At 40.8% G+C, this 9,139-nt stretch overlaps 1 protein-coding gene across 1 annotated transcript in view; it reads right to left on the bottom strand.

Moving 5' to 3' along the window:
* The window catches only part of LOC106878448 (uncharacterized), a 13,622-nt gene extending 10,325 nt beyond the window's left edge, over window positions 1-3,297 (bottom strand). Inside the window, exon 1 of the mRNA XM_089341075.1 lies at window positions 3,141-3,297. The gene's annotated coding sequence lies outside the window, so the exon portion shown is untranslated. The remainder of the gene's footprint in view (window positions 1-3,140) is intronic.
* Window positions 3,298-9,139: the final 5,842 nt, after the last annotated feature.

The following is a 9,139-nucleotide window of genomic DNA, read 5'->3' as shown; positions in this document are numbered from 1 at the left end:
TGGCACCCTAGCCTTGCTCGGGTTCAGCATCCCCTCTGGGCATATAACAAATTATAAAAATGATATGATGAACGTTGGACACTAATCTGTACCCATTTTGAGCGTGTGTGCGCTCCACGCGCGTGTGCGTTACTAAACTATTTAGTTCGTTCATATTCCGATAAATAATCTGAAAACAATGTTGTAGTTGTTGTTGCGTTAATGTTGATACCGTTAGATTTCAGTTCCATATTTAAGAGATGAGGAATTATGTACATTGTTTACATTATTTACATTTGGCAGATATTTGTCCTCGTCTTGTTTGTTTTTAACACGACGTTTCGGCTGATATACCCTCCAGCCTTCATCGAACCTGGACTCTCATTCCTAAGGTATTCTTCGATGTTGTTGTTATTATTATTATTATTATTATTATTATGTAGTTTTATTTTTATAACTTGCTTTCACTTCACTACCGAGCGCAGCTCTGTGTGCCTTGGGTATGTGCTGTGGTTTGCTGTGGTGCTCTTATGGTTACTGTATTGAAAGTGTTTTGCGTAGGATGTGTGCAGTGCCCATATTATTAACCTCCTCATCATCATCATCATCATCAGTAGTAGTAGTATCATTATTATTATTATTATTATCATTATTATTATTATTATATTGTTGTTGTAAAGGTGACGAGCTGGTAGAATCGTTAATGTGCCGGACAAAATTGCTTAGCACCATTTCGTCCGTCTTTACGTCCTGAGTTCAAATTCGGTCGAGGTCGATTTTGTTCCCTTTCATCCTTCCGGGGGGGGTCGTTAAATTAAGTACCAGTCATGTACTGAGGTCGATGTAATCGACTTTCCCCTCCCCTCGAAAAACTGCTGTCCCTATGCCAAAATTCTATGCTATTATGATTATTGTTGTTGTTGTTGGTGCAGTTCTCTATTTTAAATTGTTTCTTCCAGCTTGTCGATTTGCTGGTCAATACTAATTACTAATTAGGAAGTCTTCTTCTAATGATGGTGGCGGTAATGGTGGAGTGTGATGGCAGCGAAGGTGGTAGTGGTGATAGTGATGATGATGGTGGTGGTGGTGGTGGTGGTGGTTGTTGTTGTAATGATGATGGTGATGGTGGTGGGGGTGGCGGCGATGTTATTAGTGGTGGTGGTGTGACAATGGAAGTAATTTGGACGAGGCTGTTTATGGTGGTGGTGGTGGTTGTGGTTATGGCGGCGGCGGTGATGGCGGCGGTGATGGCGGCGGCGGCGGCGGTAGCCTCTTTGTGTTGCATCTCAAAGCTGTTCATCGCCGTAAGAAATGTTTTCAAGAAATATGGTACGCGTGTATATATGTATATATATGTGTGTGTGTATAGGTGTATGTGTTTCTGTACGTGTACATATGTGTTAGTACGTGTGTATGAGTGAGTGTGTGTGTACGTGTACATATCAGTGCGTGTGTATATATGTGTGTGTGTGTGGTTGTGTGTGTGTGTACGTGTACATATCAGTGCATGTGTATATATGTGTGTGTGTGTGGTTGTCTATATGTGTGTGTGTGTGTGGTTGTCTATATGTGTGTGTGTACGTGTACATATCAGTGCATGTGTATGTATATGTATGTGTGTATATGAGTGGTCTTCTATGCGTATACACGTGTTTGTATGAGTGAATGTATGTTTGAGTGTCTGTTTCTGTATGTGTATGCCTATGTATGTGTATGTGTGTATTTGCATGAATGTGTGTATGCTTATAATTGTATGTGGTTGCTTAAGTATGTGAGTGCGTGTGTGTGTATGTGTGTGTGTATTAGTGTAAGAATGTGTAAGGCAATGTCAGTGTGTGTGTGTGTGTGTGTGTGTGTGTGTGTGTGTGTGTGTGTGTGTGTGTGTGTGTGTGTGAGAGAGAGAGAGAGAGATAGGAAGGGCAAGAATGACAAAATATCTACGCATATGTGTATACATATATATGTATAGATGAACGTACGTGTATGCATATATATGCATAAATGCACATATATGTATGCATATATATGTGACAGGTGTACGCAAGTGGGAGAGAGAGAGAGAGAGAGAGAGAGAGAGAGATAGCAATATAGGGGAAAACAAACTGGCAGATCGATAGATATATATATAGATAGATAGACACATTGACAGATAGATCGATCGATCGATCGATGGATAGATGGACGGATAGATAGTGTCGATAAATGTATTTCTAGATATGTACGATTATTTATATTTATGTATATGTACATGTGTGTATGAGCGAATGTTTATATACACAGTGACAAACACGCACATGCATGCATGCGTGTGTGTGTGTATACGCACACACATCTATGTATTTGTTCATTGACATACTCACCCAAACAGACATACATCTGTATATATATATTTGTATGTGTGTGTGTGTGTGCGTGCAAGTGTGGATGTGTTTCGCGCGCGGGAGAGACTTCATGTGCTTGGATGTAAGAAAGAGTGAAAGAGCGGAGGAAAGACGAACTGACACAGTTACAGAACGAGTGATAGGATTAATATATATACGCATGTTTGCGCATATTATAATAGATAGATGGATAGATAGATAGATACACAGATAGACAGACAGATAGATAGATTGATAGATGTGTTTATATGTAGATCTACATGTATGTATATATATACTTATATATATACATATATATATTTGTATATATATTTCTTTATATATAATATATATATATATACACACACACATAAATATGTATATGCACATGTATATATATATATGTATATATACATGTAAATCTATATACATTTATACAAATATATATATATATATATATATATATATATATATAATATTTTTATAAATATATACATACACACACGCGCATACACATATGCATCTGGATATATACATGTGCGTGTGTGTGTATGTGTGTGTGTGTTAATGTGTGTGTGTGTGTGTGTACTATTAGCATCCCGATGATAATGTATAATAGCATAATATAATATAACGTAAAATATGATATATATAACACACATACACACACACATATATATATATATATATATATATATATATATATATATATATATATATATATATATATATATATATACACACATTCATACATAGAACCTAATGTATACTAAAGACATATATTAGAGGCTTGAATCTTACTGTTAGTTTCGTCACCCTGTGACTACGTCTCCTCTTACGCGTCTTACTTCCTATCACACGGGAACGAGAAACTCCGAGTCGCGACTCACGCAGACTCATGGCGACTCACGCAGACTCAGCATCGGCTAATTAAGTGTCGTAGGCCTTTGCTCCGCCTAACATCAGCGAATGCTTTTGTTTTTGTTTTTTTTTTGTTTGTGTTGGGTTTTTTGGGGGGGTTATTTTGTTTTTGTTTCGTTTTAGTTCGCTTAAATGCATTTCACAGCAATGTAAAAGAAAACCCACAATCAACTATATATACTCAAACACACACGCGCACGCAAATACATACTTACACACACACACACACACACACACACACACACACACACACACACACACACACACACACACACACACACACACGCGCGCGCGCGGAGAGATACCTACATACGTACTTACATACATACATACATATACACACACAGTTATATGCATATATCCACACACAGATATATGCATATATGTATACATATACATATATATATATATATATATATATATGTGTGTGTGTGTGTGTGTGTGTGTGTCTGTCTGTCTGTCTGTCTGTCTGTGTATGTCAAGGTGGTGCCCCAGTATGGCCACAGTCCGATGACTGACACAAGTAAATAAATTATACAGATAGACACAGACAGATTTGTATGTATGTATGTATGTATGTATGTATGTATGTATGTATGTATGTATACACGCACGCCCGCACGCAATGATTACTAGACCTTGTGTTCAGCTATTTCTTTATGATGACGATGACGATGATGATGATGATGATGATGACGATTGTTACCGCAATTGTTGCTCCTGCGAATGTCAAGCTATTGTTGTTGTTGTTGTTGTTGTTATCGCAATTGTAGTCTCACTGCATGCTGTTCTTGCTGCTGCTGCTGCTACTACTACTACTACTACTACTTCAACTGCTGCTGCTGCTGCTGCTGCTGCAGATGATGCGCTGTCAATACCATCACCACTACTGCTGCTGCTGTTATATAACCTCAGGTCTACCTCCGGTAGTAGTGGTAGTAGTAGTAGTAGTGGTAGTAGTAGTGGTGGCGGCGGCGATGTTGGCCGTCATCTCACAACACTGCTTTAGTGAGTGATTTACGAAGGTGAGTGGCTACTTGAATGAGTAAAAGAGGCGATGAGTGGAAAGTCAGGTGACAACAGTGGAGTGTTTGGTACTTGAGTGGATGAAGAAGGTGAGTGTCCGCTTGAATGAGTCAGTGAAAGAAGCAATGAATGACCAGCTTAGTAAGTAAGTACGGAATATGAATGGCAACAGAGTTGAGTGATTACTCGCACTCGCGTGAGTGAAGCTGAAGGTGAGTGACAGTTCATATGTTAACAGGTGTGAGTGAGTACTTGAGCGAGTGAGCGAGGAAGATGAATGAGAGATCAGGTGTTAGGAAGGGACTGAGCTGTTACTTGAGTGAGATGTGGACGAGTGGAGTGAGCGCTCAGATAACAGCAGGTGTGAGTAGCCATTCATGGGGAGTAGCCACTCATGTGAGAGTTAAGTGACGCTCTTATTCCAGTGTTGTCGTTTCTTCCCACACACATCTGTACATGCACACAGCCATACACCCACGCAACATGGCAGTGACTATCACGCTACATACGGAGGACTTGACAGAGAGCGAACGAAGCTTTTGCATTTGCTAATAATAATGTGTGCAAATGCAGTATGTAGATAGATAAGACAGATAGATAGATAGAGAGAGAGAGAGGGGGGAAACAGAGACAGAGAGACGGGGGAAGAGTGACAGACAGACAGACAGGTAGATACATTATTTACATTATTCTTAAATATAGAACTGCAAGACAGGTAGATAGATAGAGAGAGAGAGGGGGAGAGACAGCAGACGGATGGAGAGACAGATAGATAGATAGATAGATAGATAGACAGAGAGACAGACAGACACAGATAGAGACAGCAGAGAGAGAGAGACAGCATATGGATAGATAGATAGATAGATCGGCTGATCGATTGGTAGGTAGATAGATAACTTTCTGTATTAGCCACACAGGGCCGAACACAGACGGGACAAAATACAATGTAGGGCTTTTCTTTTCGAAAGAAAATAGAAAAAAGAGGAAAAAAATTCCGATCGAAAAGGATCGTGTAAAAAAAAACGTTCAAAAGGGATCGTGTATCACAAAACAGAACAAAAATGTAAAAAACAGATTAGGTTTATCCGTGCAAAGAAAAGCCTACGAAAAAGACCACGGTAACCTCAGGCAGGGAGGGGAAAAAAACACATGAGAGCAAAGTGTTCTCTCTTTTTTGGATTTACAGGATTATGCTCAAAGTGGTTTCGTCATTCGTGCGTTCAATCTTTGCTGCATTCACCCACCTTTTATTGAATCTTTCATGAGACAAAACTTGCCTCTCTGAGCGATTGGCCAGAGAGGAAAGTGTTTGTCTCTAAACCTTTCGCTCTAGTTAAGGGAAGGTGGCGTAGCAATTTTCACGATAGACTCGGCCGACAACCGAATTCGTCCCACACGTGACAGCAGCTGTTCGGCATAAGCCCACAGGTCCGAAATGGTTGGACACTGCACGTGTGCGTGCAGAACGGTTTCGTCGCTCGATATCATAACAAATGGCAGACATAAACCATTTTATTTGTATCTCAGGGGGATACAAATCATGGCTCAGTTGTTAGAGCATCGAATTTACGACCGTGAGGTTGTGAGTTCGAATCCCGGACCAGGCTGCGTGTTGTGTTCTTGAGCAAGACACTTTATTTCACGTTGCTCCAGTTCACTCAGCTGTAGAAATGAGTTGCGACGTCACTGGTGTCAAACTGTATCGGCCCCTTTGCCTTTCCCCTTGGATAACATCAGTGGCGTGGAGAGGGGAGGTTGGTATGCATGGGTGACTGCTGGTCTTCCATAATACAACCTTGCCCAGACTTGTGCCTGGGAGGGTAACTTTCTAGGTGCAATCCCATGGTCATTCGTGACCGAAAGGGGTCTCCGATATAGAGCCACGCACGCACACGCATACGCATACATATATGTATGTATGTGTCTTTGTGTGTGTGTCTTTGTGTCAGTGTTTGTCCCCTCGTCACCATGTGACGACTGGTGTCGGTGTGTTTACGTACCCGTAACTTAGCGGTTCGGCTAAAGAGAACGATAGAATAAATACTAGGCTTAAAAAAACGTAAGTCCTGGGGGTCGGTTTGACCGACTAAGAAACCCTTCGAGGCGGTGCCCCAGCATGGCCGCAGTCAAATTACTGAAACAAGTAAAAGGTGAAAGACAGCCCCCATTTTTTGGGGGGGGTTTTGTTTTTGCTTGTTTGTTTGGCTGGCTGGCTGGCTGGCTGGTTGGTTGGTTTTTGCACACATATCTAAATAAGGCAATATGTTGAAGCGTGTAACCTGTCTGATTTCTGAAGGGGACAAATTGTTGGGTCACGGATGGCTGGAACTCCGGTCAACAAAGCCATTGAACTGTTTAATGTCACGCGAGATACATTCTCCAAAATCCTACAATGAATGAGAGAGAGAAGTAAGGGAAGAGATACCTTTCTTTAAAGTGACCTAAATAATAATAAAAATAATAAGAAGAAGAAGAATAATAATAAAAATAATAATAATAATAATAATAATAATAACAATAATAATAATAATATGTTTTGTCTTGGTATAAAAAGACGGGCTACAGCAAATATTCTGCTTAATACCACAGATTTGCTTGTCAGTTGTTTGACCTTAACCAGCTGAACATGTCCCTTGGTGGCTGACGATATGTGCATCTCTGATCATGAGCAGAAGTAGTCGGGGAGCATCATAGCCATGTGTTGAGAGGAATTCTTTGGGGTTTGAATAATTCACTTTTGGAAACATGGGTGTTTTGTTCAACATCCTTAAACAAACCTTATTCAGGGACCTTTTGAGCGGGATGGGCTACTCGTCCTGAAGTAAATTATAACTGGGCCCCACCTGCGAGGTCATGCGTTGTTAATCTCGATATGAGGTCACCATGTCGCCTACACATGGTTGTGATGCATGTGCCTGGTGTACCCTTAGACGGGTAGTCATGATGGGTATAATGGGCTTCGTATATTTTACCCCAGTGTCACTTTGATGACATGCACTGCTCTCTCACTCAATAATAATAATAATAAACATTTCTGTTGAAAGCACAAGACCGCAAACTTGAGGGAAGAGATTAAATCGATTACACCGACCTCAGCGCGTAACTGGTACTAATTTATCGACCCCGAAAGGGTGAAGGGCAAAGTGGACCTCGGCGGAATTCGAACCCAGAACGTGACAGCAGGCGAAATACCGCCAAGCATTTCGCCCGACGTGCTGACGATTCTGCCAGCTCACCGCCTTAATAATAAGAATTATTATTATTTCAAATTTTTGCCGCAAGGACAGCTTGGGAGAGATGGAGGATTTGTCGATTACATCGACCCCAGTGTTCAACTGGTACTTATTTTATCGACCCCGGAGGGATGAAAGGCGCAGTCGACCTCGGCGGAATTTGAACGCAGAACGTAAGAACGGACGAAATACTGCTGAGCATTTCGTCCAGCGTGCTAACGATTCTGCCAGCTCGCCGCAATAATAATAATAAGAAGAAGAAGAACAACAACAACAACAAGAGCACTCAGAGAGCACAAACCTCCGCCAAGGCAACACCCATGTCCTCTGAACGATTGGCCGGAGATGATTTTTAAAATGAAAATATTTGAAATAAACTCGATTGCTCTCACAAACGAGAATACTAAAAATGAATCCCACCGCTGTCAAAAATTAAGTTTAAAAAAAAACGGAAAAATAATCCAGAATCCTCGTCCGGTACCGGATCAATCCCAAAATCTGATCAGTTCGTGCCAGTGAAGAAGCCAAACATCCTTGAAAGCTTCATCGGAATCCATCCAGTGGTTCTTGAGATATCTTGTCCACGGACAGACAAACAAACAAACAAACACGGCTGAAACAATACTTCCGCCTTCGCTAAGGTGGCGGTAATAATAGCCCTCCCATCAAAATTCTATGTAATTCCTGTTTCAAATGTCACTTTGATAATAACAAAGTTATGCTAAGTTTTTCATTATTTTCAAAATTAATTGAAACAAAGACAGAATATTTCAACAGAAATAGGATAATGGAAAAGTTTGAAAGAAATATTTTGGGATGGAATGTGACCTTTTTTTTCTTTTATGCAAAATGTCAAATTTAATCCGAGCAACCTGGTTGCATATTTCCTTTCTACTATAAGCACAAGGCCTGAAATTTTGGGAGAGAGGGGAGGGGCAATCGATTAAATCGACCCCAGTACGCAACTGGTAATTAATTAATCTATCCCGAAAGGATGAAAGGCAAAGTCGACCTCGGCGTTATTTGAACTCAGAACGACAGACGAAATGCCGCCAAGCATTTCGCCCGGCGTGCTAACGATTCTGCCAGCTCACAGGTTGGCTGGTCGGTTGGTTGTTTTCGCACACATTTATATTCAAATAAGGCTATATGTTGAAACGTGTGACCTGTCTGATTTCTGAATGGGACAAATTGTTGGGTCACGGATGGCTGGAACTCCAGTCAACAAAGCTGTTGAACTGTTTGATGTCACGTGAAATTAAAATCCTGCAATGAATGAAAGAGAGGGAAGAGGTAAGGGAAGAGGGCACCCTTTGTGTGTGTGTGTGTATATATATATATAGGTGCACCAGCATGACCTCAGCCCTAACCCTAACCAGTAAAAGATAAAAGATATATATACACACACACACACACACACACACACACACACACACACATAAATGTATCTATGTGTGTGTCTGTGTGCGCGTGTGGGGGGTTGTGTGTGGTGGGGTTGTGTGTGGTGGGGTTGTGTGTGGGGGGCGTAGTTTACTTGCGCATTCATGTAATTTTTTGTAAAGAGAGGTTTTATTAGAATGCAACAATAATGCACTTAACATTAAATGTTAATATGAACAA

This window comes from Octopus bimaculoides, chromosome 24 (assembly GCF_046866305.1).
Source record: "Octopus bimaculoides isolate indiv1 chromosome 24, ASM4686630v1, whole genome shotgun sequence".
Classification (NCBI taxonomy): Eukaryota; Metazoa; Mollusca; class Cephalopoda; order Octopoda; family Octopodidae; genus Octopus; species Octopus bimaculoides.
This window is presented reverse-complemented; position numbering and strand designations above follow the sequence as displayed.